This window comes from Panulirus ornatus, chromosome 6 (genome assembly GCF_036320965.1).
Source record: "Panulirus ornatus isolate Po-2019 chromosome 6, ASM3632096v1, whole genome shotgun sequence".
Taxonomy (NCBI): domain Eukaryota; kingdom Metazoa; phylum Arthropoda; class Malacostraca; order Decapoda; family Palinuridae; genus Panulirus; species Panulirus ornatus.
This window is the reverse complement of record NC_092229.1, coordinates 16,096,156-16,111,145: the sequence shown is the minus strand read 5'-3', so window position 1 is coordinate 16,111,145 and position 14,990 is coordinate 16,096,156. Positions and strand designations below refer to the sequence as shown.

The following is a 14,990-nucleotide window of genomic DNA, read 5'->3' as shown; positions in this document are numbered from 1 at the left end:
TTCAATAAATGGGGATGGATGCCTTCATGTCCATAAACGCTGGTTGTGTCCAGAGAAAGAAGAGCTTTTCAGATGGTCTGAAAAGAGATAATGGGAAGAGGCATGGGATTAGTAAGAGGAGCATCAGAGGGTAAAGAAATGTTAGAGTAATCCATGGTGGAGTCAGAGGAGAAACAGGTACCATAGACTATTGCTCTGTCAATGGGAGAGACAGCTATAGTACCGTCAGAATGGAAAAGTGAGGGAAAGGTTTGAGTGACAGAAGTTATGAGAAATGTCTTTAGCTAACAAAGAACAGAAAGACCTATCAGTGGATGATGAGGACTGGCAATGTATTAAGTCAAGGGGGATAAAGTTGAGCGCTCAAATTACAGAGGTATAAGTTCGTTGAGTATACCTGGTAAGTTGTATGGGAGGGTATTGATTGCGAAGGTGAAAGCATGTAGAGAGCATCAGATTGGGGAGAAACAATGTGGTTTCAAAAGCAGTACAGGATGTGTGGATCAGGCATTTGCTTTGAAGAATGTGTGAGAAATACTTAGAAAAACATGGATTTTATGTAGCATTTATGAATCTGGAGAAGGCATATGACACAGTTGACTGAGATGCTTTGTGGAAAGTCTTGAGTATATGGTGTGGGAGTTAAGCTGCTAGAAGCAGAGCAGTTTTCATCAAGGGTTTAAGGAATGTGTACAAGTAGGAAGAGGGGAGTGTGACTGGTTCCCAGTGAACGTTGGTCTGTGGCACTGGTGTGTGATGTCCCCATGGTAGTTTAATTTGTTTATGGATGGGGTGGTTAGGAGGGAAAATGCAAGAGTTTTGGAGAGAGGGGCGAGTATGCAGTCTGTTGGGATGAGAGGTTCTGGGAAGTGAATCAGCTGTTGTTTGCTGATGATACAGCACTGGTGGCAGATTCAAATGAGAAACTGCAGAAGCTGGTTGAGTTTGGAAAAGTGTGTGAAAAAAGAAAGTTGAGAGTAAATGTGAATAAAAGCAATGTTATTAGGTTCAAGAGTTGAAGGACAAGTTATTTGGGATGTACATTTGAATGAAGAAAAACGGGAAGAAGTGAAGTGTTTTAGATATCTGGGAGCGAGTCATAGGGTGGGGGGTGTGGGCGAAGGTTCTGGAGTGATGAGGAATGTGTGGAAAGAGAATGTTATCTCAAATAGCAAAAATGGGTATGTTTGAAGGAATAGTAGTTCCAACAATATTATATGGTTGCAAGGCATGGACTACATATAGGGTTGTACAAAGGAGGGTGGATGTGTCAGAAATGAAATGTCTGAGGACAAAATGTGGTGTGAGGTGGTTTGGTAAAGTAAGTAATGAAAGGGTAAGAGCGATGTGTGGCAATAAAAAAGTGTGGCTGAGAGAGCAGAAGTGGATGTGTTGAAATGGTTTGGATATATGGAGAGAATGAGTAAGGAAAGGTTGACAAAAGAAAATATATGCATCAGAAGTGGGGGTAACAAGAACAGGGAGACCAAACTGAAGATGGAAGGTTGAAGTGAAAAAGATTTTGAGTGATTGGAGCATGGACATGCAGGTGAATGGGATAAAGAGAGTTGGAATGATGCGGTATAATGGAGTCAATTCGTTGTCAATGGACCAAACCAGGGTATGTGAAGCATCTGTGGTAAACCATGGAAAGTTCTGTACAGTCTGGTTGTGGATAGAGAGCTGTGGTATTGGTGCATCATTACACAAGACAGCTAGATAATGGATGCGAGCAGATGTGCTTTTGCAAGGACCTGATTGCTAATCAAGATGATCTGCTTCAATGTGCTATGAAGGTAGTGATAGCTCTAAGTGCAATATCTTATGTGGTTTGCAACTTTGATATATTTGCCTCTGAGAAGGTGGATGACCAGGCAGGTGAGGCACAGTTTAAAGTGGAGTGAATGGTTTATTTGTATGGGATGTCATGGGATTATCTTTCACGTCCATATCTGATGCCAGTTTGTGTTCTGGGGGAATAATTTGTGCTGTTTTGTGTTGCATGTTATTGGAGTGGAAAGAGAATGTCATGTGTGTGTTATGTGTGGTCGAGAATGGTTGGTGTTTTGCTCAGAGTGAGGTACTGTCCATTCAAGATGACTGGTGTGTGTGCTTGATTCATGTCTGTCTGGGGTTAAAAGAGTAATTGAAGACTTCTGTGAAGATGTTCACATTCTGTTCTGGGAGAGTCATTATTCCTATTGCAAATTTGATGTTGGTACTGAGCTGTGATGTGATTGTGAAGTTGTCTGCATATGAAAGGACCTTCATGATGAGGTTTGCTGAAGGTAATGGGAGGTCATGCAGGGAAAAGACTGAAGAGTTGTAGAAAGTAGTACTACTTGGAGATCTCCACTGTATAGTTTAAGTGTTTTAGAGGTGAAGGCATTGCAAATGACTACCATGACTACCAACTATGAAACTGGCTAACTATTATCTGTCATTGTTGTGAAGGGTGGTGTCAAGTATATATTGTGTGAGGCAGTCATGGGATAGTGTCAAATCCTATGTAGATGGGTACTGCCACTAGTGCTAAGCAAAAAGGGGATTATGGTTGGTTGAATCCATCTAAAATATATTGAGGGACTTGTTTGTGCTGTCTTGTGGTAGTGTGTGGGTATGAGGCAATGCTGTGTGGATGACTGGGATGTTTTATTTGATTCTGTTGCAGAACACTTTTTTCAGAGTTTGAATACAGAGGATGGAAGTGATATACAGCTGTAAGACGAGGGGAGTAGGGGGGCTGATGGCAATGAGGTGGTTACTTTGCTCTTTAATAGGTATGTAACTAAACGGAAAAAGGAAGAAATCCAAGATATATTATCTTACATGCTTGTTACATTTTGTGGTATGTGATTTTTCCTGGCTTGGTTTTAGATGTTGAAGTATGAGACTGCATGATCTAGGAATAAGAAATCGTCTGTAATGACATTTTGGAAATTTGTTGTTATGTACAATGTGAAGGGTGGTTAGTGTGCTTTTCTGTAGTTTGTGTAATATTAAGCTAAGGGTAATTGTTATCAGGATGGGCAAATGGTGAGAGGATAATTAATGTAGCATGTTCCAGTTGGTCCTTGTGTGTAATTCTGGTGAAAGTGTGTGATTTTTGGCATGATCAGCTGTTGAAGGCAATTGGTTGTAAATCAGCTTGGCTGGTTGCTGATGCTTAGAATACTGAGAGGTTGCAGTCATGTAATTGTAATGTCAAATAAACTCCAGATTTTTTGAGAAATCATAATCATAATCAATTCCAAGGTAAATGGAATCATAGTCATAATTACATTTCATGATTACTAAATATTATAATGATGCTGTGGAGAATAGATGTGTGGGGGAGGACACTGAGAGTTGGGGAAAGTTCTGAAACTTCTGATCATGTCCTGGTCCTGTCAGGCATAAAGGCACTGGTGTCTCAGTGGTCGAGGCACTGACCTGTTACCTTACTTGGCTAGTACACGGTCTGACGGGATGTGCCACTTCAGTTTGGAGTGAATTCTATTCGAGTTAGCAGCAGACATAATACATTACCTGGCTAGTACATAGTCTGACAGATGTGCCACTTCAGTTTGGAGTGAATTTAATTTGAGTCAGCAGCAGACATAATACAATCATAATCACCGGATTGATTTCACAGTTTTTTTTGGAGAATCATAATGGTAAAATTGCCACTTTGCATTTTCTGTTTTCCTGTAGTTTTACCTGCTACTTGTGTACTTTTTGCATACACACACACACACATAAGCATGCATGCATTGTGCCAATGTACAAAGGCAAAGGAGATAAAGGTGAGTGTTAAAACTATGGAGTCACAAGTTTGTTGAGTATTCCAAGGAAATTATATGAGGAGACATTGACTGAAAGGGTGAAGGCATGGTGCAGAGCATCAGATTGGGGAGGAGCAGTGTGGTTTCAGAAGTGGTAGAGGATGTGTGGATCAGGTGTTTGCTTTGAAGAATGTGTGTGACAAGTATCTAAAACAGATAGATTTGTATCTGGAGAAGGCATATGACATGGTGGACAGAGATGCTTTGTAGGAACCCTTAAGAGTATATAGTGTGGGAGGCAAGCTGTTAGAAGCAGTCAAAAGTTTTTATCAAGGGTGTAAGGCATTCCTGGCACCACCCTGCCCCACAAGAAACAGATAGGCCAATGGACAGCCATGCATAGTGTAACCACTCACTTCCTGTAGGCTAAGGAAAGGCAGCGAATATCCTTACCTTTAATATCCAATTCCACTAACAGTTGTAGAAATAAATGACATGCCTCCTAACACATCTGCTAGTAATAGCTATAACACCCTAATTCACAAGAGAAGGAAAATTTAGTAAATGCACTAAAAAAAAAAAAAAAAAAAAAAAAAAAAAAAAAAAAAAAAAAAAAAAAAGTTCCTGATACTTAATATAATCCCGACTAGCAGCTCTGCTTAGTCTCTGGTGGTAAAGTTCACTTAATCAAGCATCAACGGTTCCACATGACCTTCCAGTCAGGTTGGTCTGTTCGTGCCCAAGAATCTGGGTATGCAGCAGTCCTTGCCAAGCAATGGCCAACGTTCCCCTGGTCAAGTTGGCCTCTGCATGCACTATTCACATAAAGCACGATGTGTCCAAAATAAGTCCTTGGTACAGCTCCCTCTTTCTGTCCACATACTTCTAAGATTCTCCTTAGGCCCATACTTGCAAACGGCACAACCCCTACTGTTGGTCGACCTTTACTGGTGCACAGCATGACCCTAACTGGTGCCCTGTTGGAATTGAAGTTATCAGTGTCTCTCGTAGACGTATTATTGGCTTGTTACCCTTACATAGGGATGAGCCTTGCACACTTTATAAAGATTCTATCCTGTGTAACAGAGCAAGGAATGGCTTACAGGGATTCATAATAGATGTTGATGCTATGCCCCCCCCCTGGCAGGGAAAACTGTCTCTAAGGGGGTTGGATACTCACTGGGCCCCCTTGTCTCTATTCTGCGTAATGTAGGATGCCATTTAGTGTATTACCAAGGTACTTATTAGTTTCCTTGTTGATTACTCCACTCCACAAGTCCACTTTTCCACACTTGATACATTTACATTGTCACTTTAACTGTCACTTTCATTACTCACACAATCTAAACTATATTTACTACTAACTAATTCTACAAGAATATCCTTAATCAGTAATCCCTCAATGTGTGAGTGAGGCATGGTGGTTCATAACCTGTGAAACATTGGTTAGAGATAGGGTTGTACAGAAGAGGGTGGATGTGTTGGAAATGAAAGGGTAAGTGATGTGTGGAAATAAAAAGTGTGTGGTTGACAGAGCAGAAGAGGGTATGTTGAAATGGTTTGGACATATGGAGAGAATGAGTGAGGAAAGATTGAGAAAGAGGATACATGTGTCAGAGGTAGAGGGAACAAGGAGAAACGGGAGACCCAACTGGAGGTGGAAGGATGGAGTGAAAAAGATTTTGAGCAGTCATGGCCTGAACATATAGGAAGGTGAGAGGCTAGCAAGAAATTGGAATGATGTGGGATACCGGAGTTGACATGCTGTCAATGTACTGAACCAAGACATGTGAAACGTCTAGGGTACACCATGGAAAGGTCTGTGGGGCCTGGATGTGGACAGGGAGCTATGGTTCTGGTGCATTCCACATGACAGCTAGAGACGGTGTGTGAATGAATGTAGCCAAATTTTGTCTGCTTTCCTGGCGCTATATCACTGATGCAGGGGCTAGCGATGCTATTTCCTGTGGGGCAGGTAGCACCAAAAACGGATGAAGGCAAGCAAGTATGAACACGTACATGTGTTTCTGCTGATATGTATATGTAAGTATATGAACGTGTATGGGTGTTTATGCGTGTATACGAGTTGATGGGCCATTCTTCGTCTGTTTCCTGGTGCTACCTCGATGATGCAGGAAACAGCGATCAAGTATAATAAATAATAAAGTATTTATAATTATATATAATCATTTAATCATACTTAATTGCTGTTTCCCATCCCATGTCAGCAAGGTAGCCCCTGGAAATAGATGAAGAATGGCCCATCCACTCACATACACATTTATATAAATGCCCATACACATATTAACATATACATACACAGACATATACATGTATACACATGTACATATTCGTACATATTTGCCATTTCCTGCATTAGTGTCAAGAACAGACGACCAAGCCTAAGAGGGAAAATCCTCACTAGGCTAAAACCCTCCCTCCCCCTTGTATTAAAATTTCTAACAAGGAAAACAGAAGAAGGAGTCAAGTGGGGAGTGCTCATCCTACTCGAAGGCTCAGATTGGGGAGTCTGAATGTGTGTGGACGTAACCAAGGTGAGAAGAAAGGAGAGATAGGTAGTATGTTTGAGGAAAGAAGTGAAACGATGCTCAAGGGTAAAGGGGAAGAGTGGTTTGGGAGCAAAGGGAGGAGTTGCACTACTCTTGAAGCAGGAGTTGTGGGAGTATGTGATAGAGCATAATAAAGTATATCCTAGATTTATGAGGGTAAAACTGAAAGTGGATGGAGAGAGATGGGTGATTATTGGTGCCTATGCACCTGGTCATGAGAAGAAAGATCATGAGAGGCAAGTGTTTTGGGAGCAGCTGAGCGAGTGTTTTAGCAGCTTTGAAGCACGAGACCAAGTTACAGTGATGAGTGATTTACTTGTGAAGGTGAGTAATGTGGCACTTGAGGGTATAATTAGTGTACATAGGAAGTTCACTGTTGTAAATGGTACAGAGCTTGTGGATTTGTGCGCTGAAAAAGGACTGGTGACTGGGAATACCTGGTTTAAAAAGAAAGATATACATAAGTATATACATGAGCGATGGTCAAAGGGCGCTATTGGATTACATGCCGACTGATAGGCAAGTAAAACAGACTTTTTGGATTATATATCTTTTTTGAAAAGAGAGATATACATAAGAATACGTAGGAGAGATGGCCAGAGAGCACTTTTAGATTACGTGTTAATTGATAGGCGCGCGAAAGAGAGACTTTTGGATGTTGATGTGCTGAGAGGTGCAACTGGAGGGATGTCTGATCATTATCTTCTGGAGGCAAAGGAGAAGATTTGTAGAGGTTTTTAGAAAAGACAATGTTGGGGTGAAGAGAGTGGTGAGAGTAAGTGAGCTTGGGAAGGAGACTTGTGTGAGGAAGTACCAGGAGAGTTTGAATACAGAATTGAAAAAGGTGAGAACAAAGGACGTAAGGGGAGTGGGGGAGGAATGGGATGTGTTTAGGGAAGCAGGGATGGCATGCACAAAAGATGCTTGTGGCATGAGAAGCGTGGGAGGTGGGCAGATTAGAAAGGGTAGTGAGTGGTGGGATGAAGAAGTAAGTTTATTAGTGAAAGAGCAGAGAGAGGCATTTGGACAATTTTTGCAGGGAAATAATGCAAACGACTGGGAGATGTATAAAAGAAAGAGGCAGGAGGTCAAGAGAAAGGTGCAAGAGATGAAAAAGAGGGCAAATGAGAGTTGGGGTGAGAGAGTATCATTAAATTCTAGGGAGAATAAAAACATATTTTGGAAGAAGGTAAATAAAGTGTGTAAGACAAGGGAATAAATGGGAACATCAGAGAAGGGGGCTAATGGGGAGGTGATAACAAGTAGTGGTGATGTGAGAAGGAGATGGAGTGAGTATTTTGAAGGTTTGTTGAATGTGTTTGATGATAGAGTGGCAGATATAGGGTGCTTTGGTTGAGGTGGTGTGCAAAGTGAGAGGGTTAAGGAGAATGATTTGGTAAACAGAGAAGAGGTAGTAAATGCTTTGCAGAAGATGAAAGCCGGCAAGGCAGTGGGTTTGGATGGTATTGTAGTGGAATTTATCAAAAAAGGGGCGACTGTGTTGTTGACTGGTTGGTAAGGTTATTCAATGTATGTATGACTCATGGTGAGGTGCCTGAGGATTGGCGGAAAGCTTGCATAGTGCCATTGTACAAAGGCAAAGGGGATAAAGGTGAGTGCTCTGTGGAGGGTATTAAGAATACATGGTGTGGGAGGCAAGTTGTTAAAAGCAGCGAAAAGTTTTTATCAAGGATGTAAGGCATGTGTACGTGTAGGAAGAGAGGAAAGTGATTGGTCCTCAGTGAATGTTGGTTTGCGGCATGGGTGCTTGATGTTTCCATGATTGTTTAATTTGTTTATGAATGGGGTTGTCAGGGAGGTGAATGCAAGAGTTTTGGAGAGAGGGGCAAGTATGCAGTCTGTTTTAGATGAGAGAGCTTGGAAAGTGAGTCAATTGTTGTTCGCTGATGATACAGCCCCGGTGGCTGATTCGGGTGAGAAACTGTAGAAGCTGGTGACTGAGTTTGGTAAACAATGTGAAAGAAGAAAGCTGAGAATAAACGTGAATAAGAGCATGGATATAAAGTACAAAAGGGTTGAGGGACAAGTCAATTGGGAGGTAAGTTTGAATGGAGAAAAATTGGAGGAAGTGAAGTGTTTTAGATATCTGGGAGTGGATTTTGGAAGCGGATGGAACCATGGAAGCAGAAGCGAGTCATAGGGTGGGGGAGGGGGCGAAAGTTTTGGGAGCGTTGAAAAATAAGTGGAAGGTGAGATGTTATCTCATAAAGCAAAAATGGTTATGTATGAGGTAATAGGGGTTCCGACAATGTTATATGGTTGCGAGATGTGGGCTATAGATAAGAGTTGTGCGGAGGAGGGTGGATGTGCTGGAAATAAGATGTCTGAGGACAATATATGGTGTGAGGTGGTTTGATAGAGTAAGTAATGAAAGGATTAGAGTTGTGTGGTAATAAAAAGAGTGTGGTAGAGATAGCAGAAGAGGGTGTTTTGAAATGGTTTGGTCACATGGAGAGAATGAGTGAGGAAAGATTGACAAAGAGGATGTATGTGTCAGAGGTGGAGGGAACAAGAAGAAGTGGGAGACCAAATTGGAGGTGGAAAGATGGGAGTGAAAGATTTTGAGTGATCAGGGCATGAACATGCAAGAGGGTGAAAGGCGTGCAAGGAATAGAGTGGATTGGAACGATGTGGTATACCGGGGTCGACATGCTGTCAATGGATTGAACCAGGGTATGTGAAGCGTCTGGGGTAAACCATGGAAAGTTTTGTGGGGCCTGGATGTGGAAAGGGAGCTGTGGTTTTGGTGCATTATACACGACAGCTAGAGACTGAGGGAACGAATGTGGCCTTTGTTGTCTTTTCCTAGTGCTACCTTGCGCACGTGGGGGGAGGAGGAGGAGGAGAAGGAAGGAGGGAGGGAGGGAGGGAGGAAGGAAGGAGGGGGGGAGGGGGTTTGTCATTTCATGTGTGGCGGTGGCGACAGGAACGAATATGGGCAGACAGTATGAATTATGCATATGTGTATATGGGAGACAGTATGAATTATGTACATGTGTATATATCTAAGTGTCTGTGTGTGTATATACATGTATACATTGAGATGTATGGGTATATGTGCATGTGTGGACGTGTATGTATATACATGTGTATGTAGGGTAGGTTGGGCCATTCTTTCATCTGTTTGCTTACACTACCTTGCTAACGCGAGAGCGACAAAGTATAATAAAAAAAATAAAATAATAATAATAATGGGAAACAGAAGAAGGAGTCACGCGGGGAGTGCTCATCCTCCTCGAAGGCTCAGATTGGGGTGCCTAAATGTGTGTGAATGTAACCAAGATGTGAAAAAAGGAGAGATAGGTAGTATGTTTGAGGAAAGGAACCTGGATGTTTTGGCTCTGAGTGAAACGAAGCTCAAGGGTAAAGGGGACGAGTGGTTTGGGAAGTTCTTGGGAGTAAAGTCAGGGGTTAGTGAGAAGACAAGAGCAAGGGAAGGAGTAGCAATACTCCTGAAACAGGAGTTGTGGGAGTATGTGATAGAATGTAAGAAAGTAAATTCTCGATTAATATGGGTAAAACTGAAAGTTGATGGAGAGAGATGGGTGATTATTGGTGCATATGCACCTGGGCATGAGAAGAAAGATCATGAGAGGCAAGTGTTTTGGGAGCAGCTGAATGAGTGTGTTAGTGGTTTTGATGCACGAGACCGGGTAATAGTGATGGGTGATTTGAATGCAAAGGTGAGTAATGTGGCAGTTGAGGGAATAATTGGTTTACATGGGGTGTTCAGTGTTGTAAATGGAAATGGTGAAGAGCTTGTAGATTTATGTGCTGAAAAAGGACTGATGATTGGGAATACCTGGTTTAAAAAGCAAGATATACATAAGTATACTTATGTAAGTAGGAGAGATGGCCAGAGAGCGTTATTGGATTACGTGTTAATTGACAGGCGCGCGAAAGAGAGACTTTTGGATGTTAATGTGCTGAGAGGTGCAACTGGAGGGATGTCTGATCATTATCTTGTGGATGCTAAGGTGAAGATTTGTATGGGTTTTCAGAAAAGAAGAGTGAATGTTGGGGTGAACAGGGTGGTGAGAGTAAGTGAGCTTGGGAAGAAGACTTGTGTGAGGAAGTACCAGGAGAGACTGAGTACAGAATGGAAAAAGGTGAGAACAATGGAAGTAAGGGGAGTGGGGGAGGAATGGGATGTATTTAGGGAATCAGTGATGGATTGCGCAAAAGATGCTTGTGGCATGAGAAGAGTGGGAGGTGGGTTGATTAGAAAGGGTAGTGAGTGGTGGGATGAAGAAGTAAGAGTATTAGTGAAAGAGAAGAGAGAGGCATTTGGACGATTTTTGCAGGGATAAAATGAAATTGAGTGGGAGATGTATAAAAGAAAGAGACAGGAAGTCAAGAGAAAGGTGCAAGAGGTGAAAAAAAGGGCAAATGAGAGTTGGGGTGAGAGAGTATCATTAAATTTTAGGGAGAATAAAAAGATGTTCTGGAAGGAGGTAAATAAAGTGCGTAAGACAAGGGAGCAAATGGGAACTTCAGTGGAGGCGCAAATGGGGAGGTGATAACAAGTAGTGGTGATGTGAGGAGATGGAGTGAGTATTTTGAAGGTTTGTTGAATGTGTTTGATGATAGAGTGGCAGATATAGGGTGTTTTGGTCGAGGTGGTGTGCAAAGTTAGAGGGTTAGGGAAAATGATTTGGTAAACAGAGAAGAGGTAGTAAAAGCTTTGTGGAAGATGAAAGCCGGCAAGGCAGCAGGTTTGGATGGTATTGCAGTGGAATTTATTAAAAAAGGGGGTGACTGTATTGTTGACTGGTTGGTAAGGTTATTTAATGTATGTATGACTCATGGTGAGGTGCCTGAGGATTGGCGGAATGCGTGCATAGTGCCATTGTACAAAGGCAAAGGGGATAAGAGTGAGTGCTCAAATTACAGAGGTATAAGTGTGCTGAGTATTCCTGGTAAATTATATGGGAGGATATTGATTGAGAGGGTGAAGGCATGTACAGAGCATCAGAATGGGGAAGAGCAGTGTGGTTTCAGAAGTGGTAGAGGATGTGTGGATCAGGTGTTTGCTTTGAAGAATGTATGTGAGAAATACTTAGAAAGCAAATGGATTTGTATGTAGCATTTATGGATCTGGAGAAGGCATATGATAGAGTTGATAGAGATGCTCTGTGGAAGGTATTAAGAATATATGGTGTGGGAGGCAAGTTGTTAGAAGCAGTGAAAAGTTTTTATCGAGGATGTAAGGCATGTGTACGTGTAGGAAGAAAGGAAAGTGATTGGTTCTCAGTGAATGTAGGTTTGCGGCAGGGGTGTGTGATGTCTCCATGGTTGTTTAATTTGTTTATGGATGGGGTTGTTAGGGAGGTGAATGCAAGAGTTTTGGAAAGAGGGGCAAGTATGAAGTCTGTTGGGGATGAGAGAGCTTGGGAAGTGAGTCAGTTGTTGTTCGCTGATGATACAGCGCTGGTGGCTGATTCATGTGAGAAACTGCAGAAGCTGGTGACTTGAGTTTGGTAAAGTGTGTGAAAGAGGAAAGTTAAGAGTAAATGTGAATAAGAGCAAGGTTATTAGGTACAGTAGAGTTGAGGGTCAAGTCAATTGGGAGGTGAGTTTGAATGGAGAAAAACTGGAGGAAGTGAAGTGTTTTAGATATCTGGGAGTGGATCTGGCAGCGGATGGAACCATGGAAGCGGAAGTGGATCATAGAGTGGGGGAGGGGGCGAAAATTCTGGGAGCCTTGAAGAATGTGTGGAAGTCGAGAACATTATCTCGGAAAGCAAAAATGGGTACGTTTGAAGGAATAGTGGTTCCAACAATGTTGTATGGTTGCGAGGCGTGGGCTATGGATAGAGTTGTGCGCAGGAGGATGGACGTGCTGGAAATGAGATGTTTGAGGACAATGTGTGGTGTGAGGTGGTTTGATCGAGTAAGTAACGTAAGGGTAAGAGAGATGTGTGGAAATAAAAAGAGCGTGGTTGAGAGAGCAGAAGAGGGTGTTTTGAAATGGTTCGGGCACATGGAGAGAATGAATGAGGAAAGATTGACCAAGAGAATATATGTGTCGGAGGTGGAGGGAACGAGGAGAAGAGGGAGACCAAATTGGAGGTGGAAAGATGGAGTGAAAAAGATTTTGTGTGATCGGGGCCTGAACATGCAGGAGGGTGAAAGGAGGGCAAGGAATAGAGTGAATTGGAGCGATGTGGTATACCGGGGTTGACGTGCTGTCAGTGGCTTGAATCAAGGCATGTGAAGCGTCTGGGGTAAACCATGGAAAGCTGTGTAGGTATGTATATTTGCGTGTGTGGACGTATGTATGTACATGTGTATGGGGGAGGGTTGGGTCATTTCTTTTGTCTGTTTCCTTGCACTACCTCGCAAACGCGGGAGACAGCGGCAAAAAAAAAAAAAAAAAAAAAAAAAAAAAAAAAAATAATATTCCCAGGGGACAGGGGAGAAAAGGTACTTCCCATGCATTCCCCATGTGTTGTAGAATGCAACTATAGGGGACGGGAGCACGGGGCTAGAAACCCTCTCGTCCTTGTATTTTAACTTTCTAAAAGGGGAAACACAAGATGAAGTCATGCAGGGAGTGCTCATCCTCCTCGAAGGCTCAGATTGGGATGTCTAAATGTGTGTGGATGTAACCAAGATGAAAAAAAGGAGAGATAAGTAGTATGTTTGAGGAAAGGAATCTGGAGTGAAATGAAGTGAATCTGGAATCTGAGTGAAATGAAGCTCAAGGGTAAAGGGGAAGAGTGGTTTGGGAATGTCTTGGGACTAAAGTCAAGGGATGGTGAGAGAACACAAGAGAAAAGGAAGGAGTAGCACTACTCCTGAAGCAGTTGTGGAAATATGTGATATAGTGTAAGAAAGTAAATTCTGCATTGATATGGGTAAAACTGAAAGTGGATGGAGAGATGGGTGATTATTGGTGCCTATTCACCTGGCCATAAGAAGAAAGATCATGAGAAGCAAGTGTTTTGGGAGCAGCTGAGTGAGTGTGTTAGCAGCTTTGATGCATGAGACTGGGTTATAGTAATGGGCGATTTGAATGCAAAGGTGAGTAATGTGGCAGCTGAGGGTATAATTGGTGTACATGGGGTGTACAGTGTTGTAAATGGAAATAGTGAAGAGCTTGTAGATTTGTGTGCTGAAAAAGGAGTGGTGATTGGGAATACCTGGTTTAAAAAGAGAGATATACATAAGTATACATATGTAAGTAGGAGAGATGGCCAGGGAGCATTACTGGATTACCCATGTTCATTGATAGGCAGGCGAAAGAGAGACTTCTGGATGTTAATGTGATGAGAGGGGCAACTGGAGGGATGTCTGATCATTATCTTGTGGAGGTGAAAGTGAAGATCTGTAAAGTTTTTCAGAAAAGAAGAATGTTGGGGTGAAGAGAGTGGTGAGAGTAAGTGAGCTTGGAAAGGAAACTTATGTGAGGAAGTACCAGGAGAGATTGAGTGCAGAATGGAAAAATGTGAGAGCAAATGACGTAAGGGGAGTAGGGGAGGAATGGGATGTATTTAGGGAAGCAGGGATGGCTTGCACAAAAGATGCCTGTGGCATGAGAAAGGTAGGAGGTGGGCAGATTAGAAAGGGTAGTGAGTGGTGGGATGACAAAGTGAGATTGATGGTGTAAGAGAAGAGAGTGGCATTTGGACAATTTTTGCTGGGAAGTAGTGCGAATGATTGGGAGATGTATAGGAGAAAGGGGCAAGAGGTGAAAAAGAGTGCAAATTAGAGTTGGGGTGAGAGAGGATCATCAAATTGTAGGAAAATAAAAAGATGTTTTGGAAGGAGGTAAATAAAGTGCATATGACAAAACAAATGGGAACATCGGTGAAGGAGGCTAATGGGGAAGTAATAACAAGTAGTGGTCAAGTGAGAAGGAGATGGAGTGAGCATTCTGAAGGTTTGTCGAATGTGTTTTATGACAGAATGGCAAATATTGGGTGTTTTAGTCGAGGTGGTGAGTGAAGTGAGGGTCAGGGAGAATGGTTTGGTAAACAGAGAAGAGGTAGTGAAAGCTTTGCGGAAGATGAAAGCTGGGAAGGCAGCAGGTTTCGAGGGTACTGTAGTGGAATTGAACATAAATGGTGGTGACTGTGTTGTTGACTGGTTGGTAAGGATATTCAATGTATGTATGGTTCATGGTGTAGTGCCTGAGGATTGGCAGAATGCATGCATAGTGCCAATGTGTAAAGGCAAAGGGGATACAGGTGAGTGTTCAAATCAAAGAGGTAAAAGTTTTTTGAGTATCACATGGGAGGGTACTGATTGAGAGGGTAAAGGTATGTACAGAGCATCAGACTGAGGAAGAGCAGTATGGTTTCAGAAGTGACAGAGGATGTATGAATCAGGTGTTTGCTTTGAAGAATAAGAGAAACACTTAGAAAAATAGATGGATTTGTATGTAGCATTTATGGATCTGGAGAAGGCATATGATACAGATGCTCTGTGGAAGGTATGGAGAGTATATGGTGAGGGAGATAAGTTGCTTGAAGCAGTGAAAAGTTTTTTTCAAGGATGTAAGGCATGTGTACGAGAAGGAAGAGGGGAAAGTGTCTGGTTCCCAGTGAACATCGGTTTGCGGCAGGGGGGCATGATGTCTCATTGGTTGTTTAATTAGTTTATGGATGGGGTTAGGGAGGTGAATAAGAGA

General features: G+C 42.4%; 1 protein-coding gene across 1 annotated transcript in view; it reads right to left on the bottom strand.

The window, feature by feature from the left end:
- Nucleotides 1–2,931: 2,931 nt before the first annotated feature.
- Nucleotides 2,932–14,990, bottom strand: part of LOC139749089 (uncharacterized) — a 364,613-nt gene continuing 352,554 nt past the window's right edge. Inside the window, exon 12 of the transcript XR_011712885.1 lies at nucleotides 2,932–4,741. The gene's annotated coding sequence lies outside the window, so the exon portion shown is untranslated. The remainder of the gene's footprint in view (nucleotides 4,742–14,990) is intronic.